This window comes from Nothoprocta perdicaria, unplaced genomic scaffold, assembly GCF_003342845.1.
Source record: "Nothoprocta perdicaria isolate Ctin4 unplaced genomic scaffold, notPer1 scaffold_10, whole genome shotgun sequence".
NCBI classification, from domain to species: Eukaryota; Metazoa; Chordata; class Aves; order Tinamiformes; family Tinamidae; genus Nothoprocta; species Nothoprocta perdicaria.
The window spans coordinates 8,628,361-8,644,433 of record NW_020454094.1 but is presented as its reverse complement, the minus strand read 5'-3'; the positions used below and the strand labels follow the sequence as shown (position 1 = coordinate 8,644,433).

The 16,073-nt window shown below is 50.9% G+C and overlaps 1 protein-coding gene across 4 annotated transcripts in view; it reads right to left on the bottom strand.

The window, feature by feature from the left end:
- RUSC2 (RUN and SH3 domain containing 2) overlaps positions 1-15,800 on the bottom strand; it is a 46,556-nt gene extending 30,756 nt beyond the window's left edge. For 2 of the 4 annotated variants that reach the window (XM_026039837.1, XM_026039828.1), the window contains exons 1-2: positions 15,663-15,799; positions 2,200-2,325 (exon numbers count right to left, since the gene is read on the bottom strand). The gene's annotated coding sequence lies outside the window, so the exon portion shown is untranslated. Of the gene's footprint in view, positions 1-2,199; positions 2,326-15,662 lie in introns of all 4 variants that reach the window. The other 2 variants (XM_026039814.1, XM_026039820.1) reach the window with 2 other exon arrangements.
- Between the last annotated feature and the right edge of the window lie 273 nt (positions 15,801-16,073).

Here is a 16,073-nt window from a genome sequence, read left to right as displayed (position 1 = left end):
TCAGTTCAGTTTGCTTCCATCAGAGCAGCACATACATGCTCCTCTTACTCCCTAGCTGCCTCCTGCAGAAGCCTGCTCTGTAGCCAGCACAAATGCACCGGGGAGCGAGTCCCTCACAGTGCAAATCCCCCTTCCCATCCCTGCAGGAGCACATCCTGCCACCCAGGCCCACTAGGCTGAGTGGGATGGAGACCTGGAGACACAAAGAGGGTTCTTAGGCCCCAGGGAGAGGTTTCAGGTTTGGGATGAAAAGGGGCCACAGCTCAGGAAGCTCTCAGGAGCTTCCACTATGTTGTCACAGAGCTGCAGGTGGAACTCGCTCTGCCCTTGGCAGGGGCTTGTCTCCGTATTCCCTGTTTGTTACCCTCCTTGGAGTCTTTCTCCTTCATACAGCATAAACAGTAAAGAGCACTATCATATTACAGTCACGAAAAGGCAACAACTGCCCAAAAACCTGCAGACATAAAATGGTTCCCTCAGAAAACTGCAGAAAAGAATATCCTGAGAGTCACTCCCATTTCAACAGACCTGTTTGGTCTTCACACAACAGTGACCACCTTGGGGAACAGAGTAGGAGAGGCTGGAGAATGACAGCAGGAGTGACATACAGCCAAACCCTAACGATGACAGCGCTGGATTTCCTCCCCCGTGCCCTCTGCTACTCATCTCTGGCCCACAAGCACCTACTCTTCTAGCTCTGCAATGTCCCTCTCGCTGTCTATGGCCTTTTTGGCTCCAAGGTTCCTCCACTGCTCTGCCAAAACAATTTGCATTCTACCTACATTATTCCTACTATGCCAGGGCTCCTGACAGGCTTAAAGATGCTTTAACTGAAATATTTGCTGGTCATTCCAATACTTGTCTATCCCCAGGCACTCTGCCATGCATGGCAAATTGCAGAAGGGTTTGTGAATAGGTTAGAGCTGCCAAACGAGCTCATTAGTAATAACAGCATATGATGCTCCCTGTGTCCAGAGGTAAAAAGCAGAACTCTTCCTCCTCCATACATCCCTTACAACACCCACCAATCCAGTCCACAAAGAGCCTGGGCTACTGTCACCCCATAACCACACGTTGCCCCCAAACACCTGCAACTGCAACCCCATATGCTCAGCATTTTCCATAACCACAAAAGACTGCATCTCCTATTTACACATTTCCTTATGTTACTACATTCCCATGTTTACCTTCCTCTATAGCAACATCCTTCTGCCATATATACCAAAATCTTTTTCTCTTATATTTTTGCCTTTTTCTTCCGACTGCCATCCTGAATATTGCCTCCTGGGCATCTAGATCCCTTTCCCACATGCATCCATCTCTTTGTTTGAGCGCTTCTCCTTTTGCATTTGTGGCAGCAATTTGATGGAAGGATTTGTGCGGCAGTGGGGGAGGGAAGAAGAAAGGCAGGAAGGGAAAGGAGGGATTTGGTTATAACGAGACCATGTAATTAAGCTCTAGTAACTGGTACCCAGGCTGGACCACTCATCTCAGTAATTAAAAATAATAATTCTTCCCATCTTAGATAACCTTTCTCCTCTCATCTGTGCAAAGTGGCAAGGAGAAAGCATTCAATTCACGAGCATCACAGACACACCCTACGCAACACAAAGGACTCCCACCAGCACCGATTTCCTCGCAGAAGAGCAGGATTTTCCTTGCCACTCTCCTTTCTGCTAATACCTTTTCACGCAACCGATTTACTGCTATTAGAATAACACAAAGAGCCCAAGGCCACCCAGACGGCACCTTGTCTCTGCCCGCGTCCTTTGTCTGGGGCTCTCCAGGGCAGCGCTGCCCGCCAGCGGCCGCGGATGCAGAGCGAGCAGCGCGGCTCGAGCCCAAAAGCACCCGAGTGGGCTCGCCTGCCGTGGCACGCACAATGGCGAGCTGTGCAAGGGCCCCAAAAAGGGCATTGTGGAGGGAAACATGGCTCGCCTCTGCACAGGCAGCCCTGGAGAGCACGGCCGCTGTTTCACAGCTACAATGAACAAGCACATTCGGCACAGCAATAGCTGCAGTTATTGCAATCACAACAGCTCCAAGGTTACGCAGCCTCCGAAGAGACAAAGCAACCTCCAAATCTTTTAGCCCCATCGGGTAACTGGCAATCGCTACAAAGAACAAACCGGCATGCATGACAACGGCCGGAAAAATATCACCAAGAAAAATATCCGCCCCATCACTTCCCCATCTCACCTTTCCACGGATCCTCTGCTCCCCGGCTCCTTTCACTGAGCACCCTCTAGCACCCTCTGCTCCAGCAGCACCGGCTAGCGCTGGGCACTCTGATTCCAGCGGGCTCCGCGTTGCCTCCCCAGGATGCTGTGGGAAACAGAGAGTCAATGGTTTTTTCCCCCCCAGCTGCATCCCTGGCATTGCAGAGGGTCTGCGCAATCACATCTCCAGTGCTGCTGCTGCTGCTGCTGCTGTGACGTTGCTGCGCGGGGAGCAGCGAGGGCGCCCACAGCACAGCCCGGCCCTGCGGGAGCTCGGAGCAGGCGGGCAATGACGGAGGGCGCAGGGGCGGAGGGGAGGGCAGGGAGCAGGCTGCGATGGAGGTTGGATGGCTGATTCTTACAGTAACTGTGGAATCAGGAAGAGAGCAGGAGAAAGCACGGAAAGGCAGAGCCTGTAAAATGCTGTGAGATGGAGCTGCAGCGTCTCATCCCATGCTGAGCTTCAGATGCTGTGTGGTTGCAGGCTGGCAGGTCTCTTCTCCTGGCTTTGGAAAGCAAAGGGAGCTGGAGCGCTGCATTCCTACTGCTCACAATGGCAGCCAGAGCCCTCGGAGATAAAACGCCTGCCTGCAAAGCAACACACAGGAGGAGGATGGGCAGCACTCAAACTGAAAGATCAGGAATACTGTAAGAAGCTTCTTGAAGCTTCTATTTCTGTAATGCCTTTTCCTAAACAGCTTTACCAACAGTATCCACGGAGCATCCCAGAAAGGCTGCTGCCCTGAAGGGTGCTGCAAGCACAAGCAGTTGGAGCAGTGTCACACACCTCGCAGGAACAGGATGCACAAAGTTCAAGCTATCGCAGGAAATCTTACATCAAGATCACAGCAGCTACTAATTAAAGCTTAGGATTAAAGTGCTGCCAATAGGCTAGGGTACATCCTGGCATCCCTGCACGGCAATTCATAACAGCCTCTCCTTCCTAAGACAAGATGCATGGAGATGACTACCTGCAAAAAGCCAGGCTCTCTCATCATCCTTGGGCCACCTGTAAGGATTTTTTGGGTCAAAAAATCCCACTTTCACCAGAGGCTGCTGCAGCCTGCTCCCCTGGCAAGTCAGTGCCGCTCCTGGAAGGGCACAGGCAGCCTGGCCAAGGCACACGCGCTGCTATGTTAGGATTTCTTTTCCGAGCACTGAGCCCTCTGCCTCCGCCCTGACGCGGCGGCCTGTCACCCCGTCACAGCCCGGGCACAGCTGCACCCCTCAGAAACCACGTGCTGGCCCCAAAGGCCGCTCCAGCGGGGATGAGTCTGGCAGAGAACCAGCTCCCCTGAGACAACTATCCTAGATGGACAACTCACATGTTTTCGTTTTGCTGCCTAACCCACCTCAGAGGCTAACTTGTCATTGCTGTCCATCTACATGGTCGAGGCCTGCAAGTCTGAATGAAATCTCCTCTCCATGAAGCATCTGCCCTCCATCACCTTCTCTTCAATTCAGAAAACAGGACTGAAATGCCACACAGGCAAATTGTTCAAAGAAATTAAGAACCAACACATATCTTAATACTCTCTGCTGTGATACACCCAAAGCAACGGCCATGCAAAACAACAGCCTAGACCGCACAATGCTTTGTAGGGGCTTCTGCCTCTGCAGAAAAAGCTATACCAGCAATTAGATTTATCATTAGAAGTGGTTGCTAATCATCCTGGATGCCACATCACTATCAACCCTTAAAGCACCTCTTTGACTAACGTTCAAATCAGATTTCTGACCCAAACCACAGGGGCTGTTTCCACCAAGTGGTTACCAAGGGCTTCAAAGACAGGGGTTTGGGGCTTCCCCAGTGCTGTGGGTATAAGTGCACAGAGAGACCTTTGTGGGAAGACACAAGGAAGGACCGTGGACCTTCGTGGGCTGGCCAGTCCATTCACAACGTGTTGGAGCCAACATCACAGGGACATCTCTGCCACTCACCTCCCGAACAGTAGGAGCAACCTGTCTGCCCGTGCCCAAGCTCAGGCTCAGCAGGCCCTTCCCGCAGGTGATGAACGTGACTCACCTGCAGCCCTCCATGCTCCTGAGCTCGCTGCTCATCTCCGCTTGGGTCCTGCGCTCCCGTTTGATCCCGCTCAAGTGGCAGGGACAAGGCTGAGGGACACTGCAGTGAGGGAGGAGGATGCACGTCCACACCTGGGGACTGCAGCAAGTGGAAAACTAGTCCCAGAGAGCCCCATTCCACCCAAACTGCACTACATGAGACTGTCAGCTCTTTCAGTTACGTATTCCCATGGAGTGCAGCCTGCAGACCCCAATAAGGCCAGTGTCATTGTATTGTCACCGTTAATTAAGGCAGGCTCAACTAGACATCTCGGGCCCGTTCAGCTGGGACAGCAGCAGCAAGAAAGGAGACAGAGCCTCAACTGTGGCGCTCCGAGCAGAACAAGGAGCATTTGTTACCCGGGAGACTTGTTCCCATAGCAGAGAGGAGAATGGAAACTATTCCGGTGCCCTCCCCAGCCCTCCGCGAGCTTTGCCAGCACTGACGCTGGGAGGTTTAAGTGCTGGCAGGCTGCAAGTTTGCCTGCACCCCTGGCCCTGCCGGGGGACGCTGGGGTTAACCCATGCACTGACCATAACCTCTCCTTCATGCAGCACACGAGCACTCCAAGGCAGAGCAACGTAGCAAGATAAGGGGCTCCTTTAGAAACACTGGCTGTTTACACGTGCTTCCCACTGCAGACACTCATGTCCTCCTCACCCAAACAATTATTCAAGTTTAGTGCCTTCCCCCTCACCCTTGCCTTGCACCCCTACTGCAAGTTCCCATCTGCTGCCCCTCTCTGCAAGAAAAAACTGATTTCTCAGAGCTCCTTAGGCAATAAGAGATTACAGGCAATACAGAAGGAATAGGAAAGCTCGTTTTGGGGGCTGACTTCTGGATGTCTTCTCTTTGATCACAAGGATGAGTCAGTGGGAAGGGGAGGATGGCTGTCTCCACGGACTCGGGCAGCAGGAATATTGAAGAGGGGGAACTGCTCCTTCGAGATGCGAGACGGGGAGTTGCAGGGTCCAGACCCCACCATCCCAACTCTAACCCGCCTCCACTCCCTGCTCCGTGGCTAAAGCTTCCCACACATCCCCGGCACTGCAGGGTGCAGCCTGGCGGGGAGAAATGCCCAGCAAACATTAGTCTCAGCACTCGCAGGCCTCTCAGATGCAGCACAGGGGTTTTGCCATCTTCTCGCTCCAAGGGCAGGAGAACTGAGGCACAAGAGGTTCCCCAACCCACATGTTCCAGTAAGGAAGCACAGGCATCCTGTTCCCGGTGCCGGGTTGCAGCACAGCTCGACATTTCAGGAGCAGCCCTGTGTGCTGCACGTGGGCTGGGCACAGGCCATATGTAGGTGGAAGGCTCTATTTTCCTGCAGACTATCACCAGGACATGAACTTCAAGGCAACCCCTCATCATCTAGGGGGGGAAAAGTTCAGTGTTTTTTCTGCCTCCACAGTGGAATATTCATCTGCTTTCACATACTGTGTGGAAATGAGCTACAAAGGACAGCACATCCCTGCAGCCAAGAAGGAAGAGACCTTCCCACTCTCACCACAACCGTATAGCAAAATCACCAGCAAAAGGCATCTGCCCAGGGCTACGAATCTGCACCGTGCTGCTTATCTGCAGCATGGGGGTCAAAACACTGCAGGTAAGCAGGAAGCACTGAAAATTAAAATATAAAAAATAAAATAATAAATTCACTCCTCTGATGTTTAAGCACCTAAACATTTTCCAGCTTACCTTTATTCATAGCTAGCTCACCCCTATTCACTCCTGTTCCAAAAATGTCCATTAGCTCGAACGCTTATCTTAGTTAAATCATCCAAGTTCTGCAATTGCTTTTCAGAAGGCAGCCTCTCCACTTCTTTGATCACAGCAATGACCCTTCTCTGGGCTTGATCCAGTGTGAATCCAGCCTTCTGCGACAATCTTTCAAGGGAGAGCTCATCACACTAAGAAAATAGCACTAAAATTTCCACATATCTGCTAAAAATAATTGTGTCTAAGATGCCATTTTTGATTACATTTATCTTTTTCATGGCTGCATCATATCAGAATCTTGTTATCTTGTGCTTGACTGATAGAGCTTGGATTTTCCCCTGTTCCCTTCATTTTCCCCATGGACCTGCCAGGTGAAGTTGAACTTTTAGCTTATTCATAATGGACTTGACAATGCAATTTTGAACTACCCCGGTCCTATTTGTATTATTCCTGAAGTTATCCAAGCTCTTCCTTTTCACTATCCCTAATCTGCCCCTCAATTGACGACACTCTGCAGGTCTCTGTCTTCAGGAAACATTATTAGCGAACTCTCACTTTTAACACTCAGAGATTTCATGTATTGAATAAGTTACATTCCAAGGCTAATTTCTACTTCCTTCTTATTCTCAAAATCAGCATTTTCTCTTTCAACCATCCTCTCATCTCCCTTTAGTCAGCTTGCAGCTCCTTACTTCTCACCATGGGTAGAGGGAAGAATTTCACTCCTGTTCTATAATAGAAGGCAGGACAAACGCTTGGGAGACCCACTTCAGGTTACTAAGCCATCAAAATACAATAGACTCAGGAAATCCTCTGGACTGAAAGTGGTCAGAGGCTGATGGAATATTAAGGTATCATATCTTGCCTTTTTTCCTCCTCTTCCCTCGCTGACCACTTGCAACCCCTTTGGAAAAATAATATTACATGAGCACCACCACTACGGGTGGTTTCTGTGTGCCTGTATTAAGGTCCGATCCTTCCCATTGCTAGCAGCTGTCACCCAGGGCCCAGAGCCTTTTACAAGCTCCATAAAAAGTCACAGCTACCAGAGAGGGCTAGTTCTGGCATGGATCCCTACAGAACTGGGCTCAGCTCCACATACCTCCATAATACGGAGACATCTATGGGAAAACCAAACCAAAGTTACGCCCAGCTGCCCCTTGCTAGGCCCTTCCAGCCCAGGATCCTAGTATGGTCATCTTGTTTTCCAAGTAAAGCACTGATATCTGTATTTTATACATAACAGACTAAGGCAATATGGAGATATGCATCATGTGCTACTACACTGGAAGCCTGGGGGAAAAGCAGGATCCTAGGAGATCCTAGGACCCCAAGGTCCTTAATTCAGCCCTGATACTCTGTACTTGCTAAAGCAGGAGCACCAAGAAATACATTAGCTGTTGAGACAGAGGGAAATCAGGATAGATAGAACAGCCTCTGAATCGCTGTCTGAAGTCTCAGCTTGCATCTGATAAAGAAAGCTCATAAAGTCGTACAGAAAACCTTGAATTAAAGCAAAGTTTGGACATAACTGATGCAGTCTATAATTTCAGAGAGGCTGAAGCAGGAGCCCTGTGAAACAGAAGCCCTGTTTGTTCACGCACTCACTCAGACATTGCTGGTATCACCTTTTTCAACAAGCAGAGCACTGGCAAAAAGCACAGAAAGAGTATTATTACAGAAAGACATGATTTCTACTTTGCTGCGACTGGTTCTGTGCAGACCACAGTAACAGCAGATATTAAGGGGTTATTGGCTTCACTTATATGAACATTAGCTTTCAAAAACGTGATGAGTGCTGCCGCTACAGCACAAATTTACCTCAACTATTAGTGCACTTCTGCTGTGAGCTAACAGTTAGTTCCCCACTGTCACGGGGAAAGCCTCAAGTTGCCACATTAGATCACAGAGATCTGATGATTTGGCAGCCACGTCTCTGCTGACTGGTTTGTATTCTGACCTGAAATTAAAAAAAAAAAAAAAAAAAAAAAAGCTGCTTTATTTCAAACTTTTATTTAAAATTTTATTTTATGCTTATTTGCAAGGAGATGGTGCAGAAGCTCCAGAGCTGAGTGGAACATGAGCCACATCACTGTCCGCATATGAAAGACAAGCAGAGATCACGGTGTGGGTAGAGAGCACTGCTCAGGAAAGGTGACTGCTCAGGGTGCCCAAGAGGTGCCCCAAGGGACACGGCTCTCCTGCTGCAGAGGCATCTCCTGGCAGCAGAGCGTAACTGCACTGCAAACAAGCACAGACCATAACGGGGGTGCAAACTGCAAAGGGGCAAAACAAAGAAGAAAATTATCTGTTGGACACGAGAGAGGAGACGTTCAAGAACGGAGAAAGCTTCCTGCCCTCCTGTCAAAAGCATTCGGGTCATAAACATCGATTTTTTTCCAAGGAAATAGTAAGTAAGGAAACTACTTGTAGTAGTAGAAAACCTGCTCTCACCTTCCTCTGCAAATGTCTAAGCCTTTTTTGCCATAACTTCTGTCCCTGCTCTCAGCAGTGAAGTAATGATACCTGGCAGCTCAAGGCTGAGCTTTCCCAAAAGACCTCCCAGCTTTCAAACACACTCCCAACTTCACAGCAAACCCCAGGGAGCATGTAAGTGCCAGCTGATTTAGGGATACTCTTATTTCTCCTGCTTTTGCTCCGTTTCCTCGCTGACCACCCAAACTGGCCAGCCTTGCTGCTCTGCAGTGCGCTCTCTCCCCTCCTGGGTGGTCACTTTAGTGGCAAATAAAGCAATCCCAGCTAGCGTGCGCTTCTGCAAAGCCCTCTGTGAGAAAAGGGGCTGCTGAGGATACCCTCAAAACCCATCCACCAGCAGCAATCCCATGGCACAGCATGGGCACACTCAAGACAGGGCCACCAAAGGGCACTGCCTGTCCCCACGGGCACCCGAGCAAGCCCTTACAAACACTACAAACAGGGCAAGAAGCTTAATTTGCCAAGAATTGTTGAAAAATTTCCAAAAAAAGCCTATGCAATAGAGGCATGTAACTAAAACCTGGTGGTCCCATCCACCTCTTATGCTTTTAACCTGCTCTTAGAGGACGTGATAGTCACTTACTTCCATCTGTGCCACCTCCAGTACTGATACTGTCAGCCAAACACACAAGGCCAACATATAGGCAGTAAACAGACATAAATCCAAGTCATTATCATGCCATCTCCAGCAGCACAGGTTGAACATCCCCACCCATAATCCCTGTGCAGGACCTGCTCCCTTGGAAGGGAGCTGTGGTTAGATCACAGGCTGAGCAAACGTGACTCATCGTGGCATTTGGCTTGGAAGCAGGCACACGGTATGTAGGGCTGTGTGAATAAGCCTAGCATATGCAAGGCATGGAGCAATCCTGCTCTATGCAGCACTGGGAAAGGCCTCAGTTACTACCAGCCCTGCAAAGGCTTGGACAAACTGCTTAGAGTCCAAAGAGAGCAATTAAAAAAAGAAACAGGCCGGAGCAAGGGAATGGACTGTTCTCCCCTGATAACAGGAACAGGCTGCCTCACGGACAGCCAGGGAAGGTTAGTCCAGGCACCAGGTGTGACAGATAAAATGAACAGTTTATTGCTGCAGTAAAAAAGCACAGTGGTCAGGAGATGAGTTCTGTGTATGGGGTTCTCGTGTTTAAGTGTTTTGTATAATCTGCAACAGGTTCCATCTCCGAAGCTCTTTCACATAGCAGAGGCAAACATTCTCATTAATTCACACAAATCCACAGGGCTATAAATTGGAAACAGCCTAGGACCACGAAGAAATGCCCATCAAATGCCTTGCCCAGCCCCACGTGCCACAGCATCAGCAGAAACCAATGGAAGGGGGCACTGGTGGGATGCAGCAGCTAATGACACCATCACTGGAAGTTTCCAGAGACAGGTGAAGCAAAGAAACACAAGGAACAGCAGGGTCTGAGTCAATGAGTAATGTCCATGATCTGGCATCACTGAGGAGGCAAAGCAGCTCAGGGGAGACTCCTGACATGTCAGGATGGGACTGCATTGAAGAGACTGAAATAGGGCTCAAACCTCACGTAAGGCAGGTGAAAGAAATGATGCTCTCCGCTCTACAGGGCTCCCTGTGGAGCCACCTTAGTACTTTGGGAAACTCTGGGAACGAGGTGCCAGAGTCCCACACCACAGAAGGCGGATGATGCCAGCCAAGCCCTTACAGAGGATGAACAAGGTTAAGTATTCCAGGTATGCTCCATGAACAAGGGCATACCAGTGTGGAAAGAGCCTCAAGAGAGCCCTCGGGAGCCTTAAAACATGCCATGATAGAGAACCTTGGCTCTGAGGTAATAACAAACAGGAACGACGACGGCTCAGGGCACATCATATGCTGGCTGAATATTTACAGAGGAGCAGAAGCCCCTAGTGAGGAACTAATCATCCAGAACAAGTTATACTGCCTTAAAGAACACCTAAAGAAATATGCTTTTCACTTCTGTGATATATTTTCATCTTTGGATGATCCCAAAAATCTGTACTTCAAACAGACCTGCAAGAAAGCACCCCAACCTGTGGAGAAACCCAGCCAGTGCCTTTCCTCAGCAGCAAGGAAGAGAAGCTTCAAAAGGAGGAAGGCTACCCAGGGCTGAGCAAGACAGCCAAAGACTGAACGTGCACAACTGCTACGCCCTAATTCCCAGGGCAATCGCTGGAGAAAACTCTCAGTCACAATGTTCTAATGGGATCTGCCCACCATCCCTGAGGACTTCTGCCAGAATTAGTATCCCCATATTAAAGGGGGTGAAGCATGGAGCACTAGACAGCAATTGTGGCCTTTTTGGCATTTTCAAGGGCTGCTGCTTTCACAGCTAGTGTCTGTATCAGCTTAAGATAAGTCTGGTCCATCAGAAAGTGAAGTACTCGGACGCATCTCACCCTTTCTCCAGAAAGCCAGACACTGGCACAAACTTATGCCAAATGCAAAGGCCAAGGAGCTACACAGAGGCATTAATGCTGCCGTTCAGAACCTCAATATTTCAAACAGAAGCACAGTCTCCACCGTATCCAGCACTGCTATCATCAATCCAAAACAAACAGGTGAGCTCAAGCACTGCCTACGAGCTCACAGCCACAAGGATATATATGTTTCTCAGCTCTCCCCTCCTGTGTGCAAGACCTCACGTGACAGCAATGGTCTGCCCTGCCACCCTGGGCACTAGGACGGGGTGGCTTCTCCCACATCCCCTGCTAGACCAGGCAAGAGTGAAGCCTCAGCTCCTGCCTGCAAGGAGAGGCATCTCCATCCTCAGGTGCTTCTCTGAGCACAAGTGGTCAGGGGGGTCTCCTGACACACACAGCCCCAGCTGCACGGGCTGCAAGCACCAAGGAAGGCTCCTCGCCAGGACCCCAGGGCAGGCCAGGTTTCAGATCCAGGCCTTGACCATGCCAGGAAGAGAGTAGGATTTTGGAATTACTTTTGTGTTTATGTGGATAGCAAAAATGTACAGAGCTATAGCTATTAATTCAACATATAACTTTAATATTCTTTCAGCAATTAAACCAGCCCTCAGCTACCAGTCCTAAGGATAAATCTCATGTAGGGGCAAAATCTCTACATGCAACAGGGCTGGAGGGCCCAGGATGTTCTGCAGAAGCGGAGAGGTAGATCTGGCTGCTGTCAGGCACGTAGTGGCAGGCTGGATAAAGCTCAGGTTAACCCCTCTTAGCATTTCCTGTCATTAAAGATAATACTTTGAACTTGTAGGGAAAGCTCAGGCGCAAATAACCTCATTGGAAGCGAAAGTCTTACATGCTCACGGTGAAGAGCAGATCTGCTGAACCTCAACGTCAGCGGCCTCTGTGGTCAGCAGGGCACAAGGAGCAGAAAACACCAGGGCTGTCCTGGGCCCCGTCCTGCTTCCCCACCCGAGGGTGCTCGCTGAGGAAGATGCCCCAACACTCGGGCTGAAACGACGCCAGCGTTTGGGTAGGGCTTAGCGTTATTTTTAACACTCGCTCACATAACTCTTCAGATGAATCCTGGGAAGAGCTCGTCACCAAAATAGTATCCTGTGGGCACTATTTATACACCCACTGGCAGCAGAGCAGGGCATGCTGAAGAGTTAGAGCACCTTTCCCTTCCTCAGAACTTAGGAATTAAGGATATAGGGAGGATGTGGATTTCTAAGTCAGTCCTCAGAACAAAACCATCCCTTGCAGCGGGCCTGATCTCCTTGTCTGTCCTGTCCAGCAGATTTCCCTTCCCCATGGGAGGAAAGCCCAGTTACAACAAGCTCAAGGAAGATGAATGGCCATGTATATGCACAGGCAGCTATACCCAACTGCTGGGGAAGGAAAAGCTGTGTCTAAACACGAGCTGTGTCAGAAGAAAATGCAGCTGCCCTCTCATTTTATCTGGCCTTGGCTGCAGCAGGAACACACGGCAGGACTAGTGGCCCTTGGTCGTCGTCTCCTGCTTTTGTTCAGCTCCAGTTAGGGCATGTGGAGCCAGCAGAAGGTGAAGCACTAAACACTGCCCAGTGAGGGGTTAGCTGAGAAGGAAGCCATTGGCTTGGCAAGAGTGACTCTCCTCTACCCCCAGAGAGGATAACAGCTGTAGGTCTTTCTGTATGAAAATGGCTAGTCCTAAAGGACTGTAAGAAAATATATATATATATATGTATCTTTTTGAGATTATACTGAGAAACAAAGCTCCTTCCTTGTCTAATTTTCTGACATAAGAATACTTCATCTTGAGTGATTTTGGTGCCTGCTAAGCTTCCTTGATTTTTGATTTCCTTAAATTTATTCTCCAGAAGCACGCGCAGACAGTTCTCTACCTGCAGAGTGCCCCTACCTCCTGGAAAAGTAGGCAACAAAATTGCCACAAACTGCACAGAAAGCTGCACAACAAGAGCGGAGAAGCTGTGGAGCATCAGAGCACCAAACTGGACTAGAAAGAGAGGCAGAGATTGGCCTGCTAACAACAAAAGGGATGTACCCATTGCCCTTCCACGTCACCTAAGTCACAGTCCAAGCAGCACACTGGCTGCTCAGAGCTACAGAAAAATACTGAGTAAGAACACATATATGCTACTCATTCCGACACATTCAGGTGGTGGCAGGACCAGTCCCATTACTTTTAGCAGTACAAACAGAAGGATTCAGCTCTTACCTTGCCAAGTGTAATCCCCCCAGGCGGTGGGCTCGGCTCTGTGCAGCTGTGAATCAGGGCCAGCAGCAACTGCCCGGGCAGCCTGAGCTCAGCCTGCGCAGCCAGCGATGCCCCCAAACCAGCTTTGCCAGCGCCAGCCCAGGGCCGGGCGAGCAGGGAGGCTGCAGGCAGCTGCTGCAGGGTGCTGGGTGCCACGACAAGGCGCTTCTCCCACAGCTGCCTCCCGGGCTGCTCTCGCTGCCCGTCACCTGCCTGGCCTGGGCAGCAGCGGCATCGCAGAGCTGGCGGGCGGGAGGGGAAGGCAAAGGCTGCCCGCAAAGCACGGGCCGGGCAGCGAATGCAGGCGCCGGGCTCGGTACAGATGCGCCCTGGGGAGGACTATGGCAGAAATGCAGCTCGTGTTTCAGAGAGGCATTTGGAGCAAGCTCAGGGAGAAGCGAGTGTGGTGGGGCTGTGCAGAGAGGCTGTGCGGAGAGGCAAGAGGAGGCCACGGGGTGAGGTGACTGCTAGCAAGATGCCCAACTCCACGCTGTAGCTACTCCTACCACTCCGTGCACAGCAACTGCTAGCAGTAATGCAGACCTACGCAATTTTCAGTCCCATATCTCAGTCCAGACAAGCTGTGACCCTTTCCCACCACCTGGAGATAGACCCAGCCCCACAATGTCCCTGGTGCAGGTCCTACAGCTGCCCAGCACGTGTGGAGAGGAAGGCTGGTCTGAGCATCTGTCACTGGGCAGGACTGACCCACGGTGCAACAGTCACCTGCCTGTCCAGGCCACCTCCTCACACCCAGGGCACTGCACTCACTGCAACTCTTTCCAGTTAACCGCACTCTTTCCAGTTAACTGCATTTGGCACCTATTACCAAGGCTCTTTTCTTTACATTTTCAGATCATCTACAAACCTTTCTGGACCTAGATTTACACCAAACAAGGATGATGGGGAAACAGAACCTGGGTCAGCAACGCAGCAATGTGCCATAGCATTGGTGAGCTTTCACTGCTGAGCCTGTAGCTAGAACCAACACTAGATGGGTTTAGCAGGTTTCAACGCCAGCTACTTAAACTAGCACTGTAAGATCTCACCAAGGGGCTGGGAAGGAGCTGTGCCACGGTGCACACCACAGTGGGCATGGCCTGTTCTCGCTCAGCCCCTAATGCCAGACCAGCATTGCACCAAAGTCACCTCCAAGTGAAACCAGAGCGAAAAAGAGGGGGTCTGTACAGCTCTGCAGCAAGGGCTGCCCACTTCCCAAGGGCCGGGAGCATCTCCTTCAAACAGAAACCCTGCACACCCTCAAAAGGAGGCTGAAAACAGTTCCTTTTGGTCAGTCACATCAGTGTATGCCATGGAAGACCTTGACTGAGAAGGGCACAAGGATGCCCGAGTAAGCTGCAGGGGGAGCAGATGTATGTCCTGGTGATACCTGTAAGAAGGGTCAAGCAAGCCAGGTATTAGTCCAGCCTGATGTGCTCCTTACTAGGGAGAGCAGCCAGGCTGCACTGTCTGCTGTCTCCTCCCTCCAGCAACCTGCTGGTACAGTCACTTGCCCTTCACACAGCTTGGAAAGGGCAGGTTATTGCAGCTGGCACTCTCTCCCTACACATGCTATCCATCCCCTGGGCTGCTGGTGTCTGCAGGGAGGACGGTACCGGCTGCTTTCCCCCTCTGTGTTGCAGACATCCTCCAGCACAGCACAGTGTGGCTGAGCCCAGCTGATAAGATACCTTCTTGTCTCTTGGCTACCCGAGAGCAAGGGAAAGCTTCCCAGGCCTGGCACATGGCACCCACATCTGCTGGAGGGAGACAGATGCTGCCAGGCTGCAGGCTCAGAGCACATATCCATCACGATGGGCAAGAGGGCTCCATGTGTGAGGCTGCTTCTTCAAACATGATGACCCTTCACGACTTATTCCTGCACAGTGACAAACTGGCACAGGACTCTCCTGGGGTGAAGCTACCCTACATTGACAGGTTGGTTCCCTGCTGAGCAGGACAACACCAAATCCACATCCTCAACTAAACTTCTGCAGCAAAACTGGCCTCAACCACTAGTCTAAAGTGTTTGAAATCCCCTCCCAGTAGCCTAGACTCAAACAAGGCACTTGAGGATGTCTGGACCAAGCTGCAGTAAAGCTTATTGCATCTGCAGCAACAGCAGCTCTGCCAAAGGGCAAGTCCTAGCCCTGCTGCATCCACAGCCTGCCGCAAGCAAGAGCACCGACTGTGGCTGAAAAGCCCACATTTTCTCCTCTGTTCTCTGCCACACTTGGAGAGATGGAGGACAGTGACGTCCACAGAAAAAGTGGTATAGAAGTCTCTACAGCCTGGCCCCATCTCACTTGGGAAGCTGTCCTTTCCATGAAGCGCTGCTCCATTCCCATCTGACCCACCAGTCACACTCGTCTTTCCTGGAGGAATTCAGCTGTTGTAGGGGAGAACAGGCACCTGTTCTCAAGCAGCCCAGCTCCCTGTTCCGTGCCTCAGTTTCCCCCTTGTGAAATAGGACCGTAACACTTACCAAGTTTCTGCAGATGCTGTGAGGAGAAGTCCACCGCGGGACGCAGACCCTCTCTAAAGCTCCTAACTCCTTGTGGCTTTCCTGGAGATGCACTCAGCTTTCTTCTTCCTCATGGGCACAGGCACTCTGCAAAGACAGGGATTCCCGTTGGCCTCGAACGCCCCGGTTTCGGTGGCTCTCCCAGCTGTGTGCAGAGCCCTGGCGAGCAGCAAGGCAGGGCAGTGGCACCGCGGGGCCGCAGCGCGAGCTGTCACCGCGCTGGGAGGGCTGGGGCTGCAGCGCTCTGGCATTCCAGCAATGCATAAACACCCCATCAGCATGTTCCAGGAATGACTCCTCCCTTCCCCAGCCCCGGCTGAATCACTGGAAATACCAAAACAACGATGAGGTCACGTTCCCGGAGTGAGGAAT